The following is a 9,222-nucleotide window of genomic DNA, read 5'->3' as shown; positions in this document are numbered from 1 at the left end:
GTATGTCTTGCTCAGATACAGGCCATTATTATTTATGGTGTTGTCATAATAAATACATTTTGTTGGAGGTTTATAAAAGATGTTTTCTTCAAACACCAAGGAACCTACACGACAATCCTTCAGACTGGCAGATGATATCCAAAATAATTAATCAGTTCATGATTGATAATCAATAGTAGCTATAGTATTCATAACAACAATTCATAACAAGAGGAAAGCACAAAAGCAGGGCTATAGGTGAACGTCACAAAGACTAAAGTAATGACAACAGAAGATTTATGTAACTTTAAAGTTGACAATGAGGACATTGAACTTGTCAAGGATTATCAATACCTCGGCACAGTCATTAACCAAAATGGAGACAATAGTCAAGAAATCAGAAGGCTAGGACTGGGGAGGGCAGCTATGAGAGAACTAGAAAAGGTCCCCAAATGCAAAGATGTATCACTGAACACTAAAGTCAGGATCATTCAAACCATGGTATTCCCAATCTTTGTGTATGGATGTGAAAATTGGTCAGTGAAAAAAGCAGATAAGAGAAAAATCAACTCATTTGAAATGTGGTGTTGGAGGAGAACTTTGCACATACCATGGACTGCAAAAAAGACAAATAATTTGTTAGAACAAATTAAACCAGGACTGTCACTAGAAGATAAAATGATGAAACTGAGGTTATCATACTTTGGACACATCATGAGAAGATATGATTCACTAGAAAAGACCATAATGCTGGGAAAAACAGAAGATAATAGAAAAAGAGGAAGACCAAACAAGAGATGGATTGATTCCATCAAGGAAGCCACAGACCTGAACTTGCAGGATCTCAACAGGGTGATTCAGAACAGATGCTCTTGGAGGTCACTGATTCATAGGGTTGCTATAAGTCAAAATCGACTTGAAGACACATAACAATTATCACAAAATCTTTTATGAGTGAATGGCATGGGGCAGGGAGAAGGTGCAGTCCACAATGGCATCTCCAGAGAGGGCTAGAAAAGTCGAGCTGGTGCCAGTCAGGGTAGACAACACTGAGCTGCATAGCGCAATAGCCTCAGATGCAGTATAAAGTGGCTTTCTATTCTGCCTAACGTTAGGCTGCCTACACACCATACATTTGAAGCACAAGGCTTCTCCCAAAGGATCCTTTGAATTGTAGATAGGCGGACTAATGTTAGCATTTTGGAAGAAGCAAAGACCACCAGTGTTGAAACAATGATCCTACAACATAAACTTCGCTGGATCGGCCATGTTGTTCGAATGCCTGATCACAGTCTTCCAAAGCAGCTACTTTACTCCCAACTTAAGGATGGAAAACGGAATATTGGTGGACAGCAAAAGAGGTTTAAAGATGTTCTTAAAGTGAATCTAAAACAATGTAACATGAACATTGAGAACTGGGAAGCCTTGGCCCATGAACATCCCAAATGGAGGTTGGCTATTATCAATGGTGCTGTGGACTTTGAAGAAGCACTAGTACAGGGCGAAAGGGACAAACGAGCAAAGCGGAAGGCACGTCAAGCAAATCCTCATCGTGACCATCTTCCATTTGGAAACCTGTGTCCTCACTGTGGGAGGCTGTGTGGATCCAGAATTGGCCTCCACAGTCACTTACGGACCCACCGCTAAAGACCTTATCTTGGAAGACAATCTTACTTGGCCATGAGTGATCGCCAATGAATGAATGAAAACCCCCCAGCACGCTTAAACTATAATTCCCAGGATTCTCTTTTGGGGGAGTCGTCGGGTGGGTAGGTAGGGAAAAGATATGGCAGGCAGGAGAGGTCTTCCTCGCTGGAGCATGCGCGTGGCGGCCAGTGACGTTGCCTTCAGGAGGTGACTTCTCCCGCCTTCCGCGGCGCAAAGCCCGCCCGAGGAGGAGGAGAAGGAATGGGCGGGAAGGAGGCGCAGCAGCGAAGAGGGCGGAGCGTGGCACGCGCGTGCGCAGGTGAGAGGGAAAGGGAGGCCTTTGGCTTGTCCGCTCGCGAGAGGCCTGAGTTGGGAGGAGGCGGAGCGGCCGCCCTGCGAGACGCGGCGTCGATCGCGCTGGAGGAGAAAGTGGAGCGGGGAGCCGAGTCGTGAGAGAGGAAGAGAGAAAGTGAGGAAGCATTTTACTTCAGAGCGCCCCCCGCGGCACCTTCCCTCCCTCGGGTGAGGGGCTCGCGCGCCTTTTCTTTTCCCGCCGCTCTCCGGTGAGGGGAGAATGTGTGTGTGTGTGTGAATAGGGATCCAGGAAGGCATGAGGAGGGGAGAGTGGCGAGGGAGCGTTGCGTGTATGGAGAAGGGGGGTGGGGGTTCGAGGCAGTGGGGAGCGGGCTGTGTGTGTGCCCGTGCGCTTATGATCCGCTCTCTTTTTTATCCCGCCATTCCTCTAAAGAGCTGCCTTTAAAAAATCTTTACAACAACCCTGCCAGGTAGGTCAGACTCTGGGGTGCTTCTCGTGGGGTTCTACCACGTGTCATGGCAAGTTGGGGATCGCAGGATGGAGTGTTCTCTTCCCACCCCCAAGTAAACATTTATCTGTCATTCATTAGTAAGTGTCTATCATTTATTTGTTGGGGAGTATTTATGCTCTGTCAACTAACGGTAGTTCTCGACGTGGCTTACGGTGCATATTAACCAAACGGTGAATGTATTTTATTGTGGCGTCATCTTTCAGATGAAGTGTACTCTAGTTTACATAAACTAATGCTTTAGCATAATCTGTTAGTCTTTTTAAGGTGCTGCAAGCCGCTTTTTTTATTGCAACAGACAAAAGCTGCAATCATAGAATAGTAGAGTTGGAAGGGGCCTATAAGGCTATCAAGTCCAATCAATGCATTTCTACTCAGAAGTAAGCTCTATTGGGTTAAGTGGGACTTACTTCCAGGTAAATTGTGTATTGGATTGCAGCCTAACAGAGCTAACTTCTCTGGAAGTATATTAGCACAAATCCCTGCAGATAGAAAACTAGCACATTTGGGAGAAAGGTAATGGCCTAACTTCCTTTCTGCCAAGCAGGGATTTATTTAGCTTTCTGTAGGGGCATATTTTTCAGTCTCCCCCCAGCTGCCTCAAGCAGTGTAGCCCAAGCACAGGTGGACTGTCTGAGTGAGAACAAGGCGGGAGAGATGGTGACTACTTGCCCGAGGACACTTTGTGAGCTTCATGGCTCAGTGTAGGACTAAAAATAACACACGTAGGAAGTGACACAGTAGGGCTGTGTTTCTGCTTGCACTTACTTTGAGGAAGCCCTGTTGGGCCTTACTTCTGAGTAAATATGCATAGGCTGGGGAGGGGTGAGGAATGAGAGAAAGATCTAAAGATCCAGCATTGTCACTTGAGGCTCAGTGACTAAGAGGGCATATTTCCTGCTCTGGCAGCTTCCAGACTGGATTATTGCAATGTGCTCTATGTGGGGCTGCCCTTATTTATTTATTTAATTTATAGCCCACCCTTCCTCCACTAGGAGCCCAGGGTGCCCCTTGAAGACAACTCGGGAATGTCAGTTGGTCCAAAATGCAGCGGCCAGATTACTGGCTGGGGTTCCATTAGATTTCATATAACCCCTTAATTTAAACAGCTGCATTGGTTGCTTGTTCGTTTCCCAGACCAATTCAAGGTGCTCACCCTAGCATTTAAAGCCCTAAATGACTTCGGCCCCAAATATCTGAGAGATTGCTTCCTTTCCTACAGACCCTCTCAGGAGTTAAGATCAGCAGAGGGAACCCTCTTGGTTGTTCCACTGACGGCAGAAGTTTGGGGTGGTGATGGTATGGGAGAGGGCATTCTCTGTGGCAGCTCTTGAGTTGTGGAACTCCCTCCCTGCTGAGGTGTGTCTGGCCCTTTCACTGTACAGTTTCCAGGGAATGTCGAAGATGCACCTCTGTATCCTGGCCATTGAAACCTTAGATGTGTGTTTTCAGGATCCACCATATTCATAGAACATAAAAAGAGCCTGCTGGGTCAGGACAATTGCCTGTGTAGTCCAGCTTCGTGTTCTCACAGTGGTCACTCCTGTGAGCAATTTGTTTTAACTGTTTTAATACTGAATTTTAAATTGTTGTAACTTGACCTAGGACATTCTGGTGAAGGGTGGGCAATAAATGTAATAATAGTAATAATAGTAATAATAATGAAGTATAGAATGGAGAGAAAATTTTCCAGGTTGGAGGTGCGTGGTGGGTATGGAATATGCTGCTTCTGGGTGATGTTGAAACAGGACTCAGGTTTGAAGAAAAAGAAAAAGCTTGCAGGGCTCTTCTTTTTTGTGTGACTTTTTTCCTATGGACATGGATAATTATAATACTGTGTTTATATGCCAGCTTTCCTCCATCGAGGAGTCGAGGGCAGCATGCGGCATAGTAGCAATACTACCATTAACAACAATAATTAAAAAATCTAAAAACTACAACAGTATAACATAAGTGTTAGATTCAAAGCAGATTTAGCTCCCTAAAGCCTGGGCAAACAGATGTCTTCAGTTGGCATTAAAAGTAAACAATGTGGGAGACAGCTTTACTTGGGAGGGGCACTTCCTTTTAATAACACTTTTGTATAGCATTTTCAAACATTCATCCTTGCAAAAGACCTATGAAATACATTACTATTATATCTCATATTGCAAATTAGAGGTTGAAATACAGTGGCTTGCCTAAGGCCATCTAGAGTATTCATGGCAAAGGCAAGTTCTGAACTAGGGACATTTCGGTTCATAGCTCAGTGCCTTAGTCACTATGCTAAGACACTTTTCATTTTGTAGAGATGCTGTTTCTGTTAACAGGACACAGATAGTTTCATGAAGCAAGTGGAAAGTACACTTTGGTTGCTTTAGCAATACCCTACACCTACACACTTGAGTCATTACATGTTTCACGATCACATTTTCCTAGTGTGTGTATGCGTTCAGATACATTCCCTGCAACCATGTGAGTCAGTGACAGAAGAAACGTGACTTTCAGGAGTATTGTGAGATGAAGAAAAAAGTGTACAGGTCAACATGATATGATTCCTTGCAGCTGTAAAAGCAGATAGGTGGGACTTTTGGTCATTGTTTATGTGCCGTTGTCTAGGTTTAATTTGAGTATCTCTCTTAAAGTGCCTTTGTATGTAGTTAGATTTAATATGAGTGTGTCTCTTAATGTGCTGATTTTTTAAAAGTAGGTTATTTATGAATTGATGGAGAGCCACATTGGATTTTTCTTTCAAGGAAAGGCAGAATAAAAATCTTAAATTTTATATGTTGGCTCTAAGGCAAGGAAAGAGTGTAGTGTCAGTACCGATCTAGCTGATAACATCATAATTACATTGCCCATTACATACCCTGCAGTTTTTACTCATGAAATAAAGTTTGCATCATTCTGCTCTGAGGGCAGACAGAGGGATAATATTTCTTATTGTGAAATATGGACCTGGGTCTAGAAGGTATGCAACTCTTTGTTGAGAAGAAAGAATGTAGGTCTCAGCTGTTTGGTTTATGGGCAGAAAGGGAAGGGTTTTTATTTTTGAGGGAGCTGAGGTGATGGGATTATAATTGTTTGGCAAATATGAAAGACATTGTGCATTTTCTGATCCCTAAAAACTGAATTGTGGAGATTTAGAACCTCTGGTCAAACTCTTAAAATACACACTACTGATGCAAATTTCTAATAGCATTCTATGTGCAGTTGCTTCCTTAGCATCTCACTTGCCTGTTGCACTTTCAGTCACTTGTGAGTCAGTAGTATCATGACAAAAACTCTAATACTATAAGTAATGACTAATTGTAAGATATATCACCTGAAGAGCGACTCGTGCAACTGGCTTGTTTCCTTTGAAATAGGGAAAGAAATTTCTTTGGCAGGGTGGCCACCTTCTTTCACTGTCGCTCTTTATACTATACAGTTTGGGAACAGGATACCTGAAAGACTGTCTTACCCATTTTATACCCAGTCGATCACTGCGTTCTGTAGGTGAGGGCCTCCTGCAGATACCATCTTATCGGGAAGTCCATTGCACACAACACAAGAGGTGGACCTTTAGTGTCGTGGCACCTACCCTTTGGAATTCCCTCCCCCCAAATATTAGACAGGCGCCATCTCTGATATCTTTTCGGCACCTCCTGAAGACCTTCCTCTTTCAACAAGCCTTTTAAGTAGACTGTCTCCCGGTCTGTGTCTGTGTTGGAATTACTTTTTAAGATGTTTTTAAAGGTTTTTTAAAAAATATGCTTTTAAAGATATTTTAATATATGTTAATGTCTGCTTTTATGATGTTTTAGTGCTTTTGTTTGCCACCCTGGGCTCCTACTGGGAGGAAGGGCAGGATAATAATAATAATAATCCAGCCTTTCCTAACCTTTGGGTTCCCACAAGTTGCTGCATTACAATTCCCATCATTTCTGACCACTGGCCATGCTGGCTGGGGCTGATAGGAATTGTAGTTCAGCAACATCTGGGGACCCAAAGTTTGGGAAAGACTGCTATAATCCTATGTAAGACTCAGTTTAGTAGGATCCTTACATTTGTATTTTTCAAATGGAACTTTTGAAATATGCATATTTTGACCTCTTATTTTTAATGGTGGAGAATAAACATCGCAAATGTAAAGCTGTAAATATTTCTGTAAACCATTCAGACCCTTAGGGACAGAGTGATAAAATCTAATAAATATAAAAGTGTGAAGTAGCTGTAAGTCTTGTTGCTGTACACGCACAAATCATGTTCAGCTAAGAAAAACAAAGTTACAGTTCTGGAGATGAGAAGAAAGGGGCAGAACCCAGCAAGCATTTAACTGGAATGGCATCTGTTTTGTGGAATGTGAAATGGAAAGCTATGTTGCATGGGTATATTCTGAAGCAGTAAAAGTGTGGAAGGATATTGTACAGTGTAAACAAGTCATGTGCGGCTTCTGTAGTTTGCACACTATGTTGCATCTTATACGCAGGCAATCCAGTTTGTGCTATGTAAAAGCTATCAGCAATCCAGCAATTGCTGAAACACTTTCTAGTCCCTTCAGTTGCAGAAACTGCTGTTGCCCGTGTTCGTAATTGCTTAGTTCACATGTTAGAGAAGTGTGGGGCTAAAGAATCTGAGGATTGTATATAGGAAAGAATTTATTGTATGGAGCAGAGAAGCAAATGAAAAGAGAGACAGATGCTGAAGTACATTCCTCTGAAGTTCACAAAAGGGAGTCCAAAGGCTAATATAACTTCTTTTGATATCTCATGCAGATAACTTCATTATCTTTAAGGATCTTATGTAGAGGAATTTCCAACTGAATTTTGTAAAAATCCCCCAAGTTTAGTGTGGACTGTTATCTCTCACTTAAAAAAAAATTCCCCAGGTTTAGTGTGGACTGTTATCTCTCACCTATACTTCCCATGCCCTTAACTTCCATTGCCGTTATGCAGGGTGGCAGTACACCAGGGGTCATCCACCTTCTTGGGCTTATGGGCACATTTTCAAACCAAAGAAGTTGTTGCGGGCACCACACGCACTGCAACCAAGTACACGCTGCAGTGTCTTGTGGCTACATTAGAATGCTTCTTTCAAGCCTAATTTCAGCAGGGGGAAGGGACTGCAGGTGCCAGGAGGGCTCTGTGGGTACCTGTATGTTTACGTGTGCTGCATTGACAACCTCTGCAGTACACATTATAGTGTCAAATGTGAATTCTGACCTGCATTTATTCAGGTAGCACAGGGGCAGGGGATTGGCATTTGTGGAGAGAATTGACAGACTGGAGGCCTAGCTCTTTTTGCTCCTGCTGACTCTTCTGAGGCTCAGTTTTTCAGGTAAAAACAAAATGGAAAAGAAGGGCAGTTCTCTGCCCCTTCTCTGAGAAAGCAGCTGTCTTCCACTTATGAAGCATCATGGAGGGTCGGCTGTGCATCTCTTCTGTGCAGTTGATGACTGCAGTTTCTGTTAGGGACACTGTTGGCTTCCTACTTCCTGTGTCTCCGTATTCTTTTTTCTTTACTACTTTTCTATGGACGATAAATACAATCTGCTACCTTTTTTTAAAAAAATAAGCAATTTCTATGCTGAAGTCAAGTCCTGATAATGGAAGGTTTTTCCTTTCCAGGAAAGACATAAAGGATTTTTTTCCCAATTGGCCTTGCATTCTGCCTGAAGAGGAGGCAAGCCTTTGCTACCTGCTCTGTTCCCTGCTGACCAGAAGATCATGGTGAATCCAGTTTGCATTCTTAGGCACCCTCTACATGTTGCCAGAGTCCAGGCTTTCCTATAGCTTTTTGGGGATGGGATGAGGGCTCAAGCAGATGAGGAGGAAGACTTGCAACAAATGCAGCCCATTTGGTGGCCTGTTCCATGGTAGCAGTGGCAACAGAGATGCTGCTTCACCATTATTTTTGCATATGCTCTCATCCAGCTTAAATGCATCCACGTGGCTAAGGGGCTTTACAGTCTGGCTCTTGTTTGGTCAGTGGTTAAGAACTTTGAACTTTGGCTGTGATATTTTTGCTAAGCATTTTTCTCCCCCCCCCCTCAAAATGGCTCACATCTTTTCTGGCTTGAATAGCACCACTGAAACAGTCTATAATAGGAATGTTTAGGATTACATCTTTTGAAGTTTCGTTGGATGAGTTTCAGTTGATTATCAGTGTCTGTGTAAGTTGAGAAGTCATGAGGTGGAACACCTGTATTTTAATGACAGTAATGTAACTTTGTGGGAATGCTTCATTCCACATGTATTTTGAAAACAGTAATTAGACCTCTATTGAAGAAATCCTCCCTGGATCCCTGTGATTTTAGGAATTATATTACTCTCCCCTCTCCTTCATGGCCAGAGCGGTAAACAGCAGTGGCTGTGAAGCTCTAGGTGATTTTGAATGGAAGTGTGCATCTTTTTCATTCAAGATGTGCGATTGCCTTATATTGGGCTTCAGGAAGACAACTGCCTTGGTTAGCCTTGAATAGGAGAAAGAGTAGTGACATGACTCTGTTGATTTTCCTGGACTTGAGTTCCACAGAAGAAAGGTGGATAAAAATTGAATTCTTGTCGACACCTTAAAACCCGCCTGATCTCTTAGCCTTAGGTGTTGATCTTTTGGTTTGACAGCACCTAAGCGTTGAAACTCCCTGCCTATTAACATTAATCAAGCACCCATGCCTGCTAACATTTTTTATTCCGGTAAGCCTACCCAGACAAATAATTTGCTTATGTCTGTTTTGGTTTTTAAACGTTGGCAATTTTATCTGTGTATTACTGATGATGATTTTATGTTCGCTGCCTTAGATTTTTTTATT

The 9,222-nt window shown here is 42.8% G+C and overlaps 1 protein-coding gene across 5 annotated transcripts in view; it reads left to right on the top strand.

Moving 5' to 3' along the window:
* The first annotated feature begins 1,857 nt into the window (after positions 1-1,857).
* The window catches only part of SCAP (SREBF chaperone), a 73,831-nt gene continuing 66,466 nt past the window's right edge, over positions 1,858-9,222 (top strand). For 2 of the 5 annotated variants that reach the window (XM_061587221.1, XM_061587226.1), the window contains exon 1: positions 1,952-2,189. The gene's annotated coding sequence lies outside the window, so the exon portion shown is untranslated. The other 3 variants (XM_061587225.1, XM_061587222.1, XM_061587224.1) reach the window with 3 other exon arrangements.

Source organism: Rhineura floridana, chromosome 10, assembly GCF_030035675.1.
Source record: "Rhineura floridana isolate rRhiFlo1 chromosome 10, rRhiFlo1.hap2, whole genome shotgun sequence".
NCBI classification, from domain to species: domain Eukaryota; kingdom Metazoa; phylum Chordata; class Lepidosauria; order Squamata; family Rhineuridae; genus Rhineura; species Rhineura floridana.
This window is presented reverse-complemented; position numbering and strand designations above follow the sequence as displayed.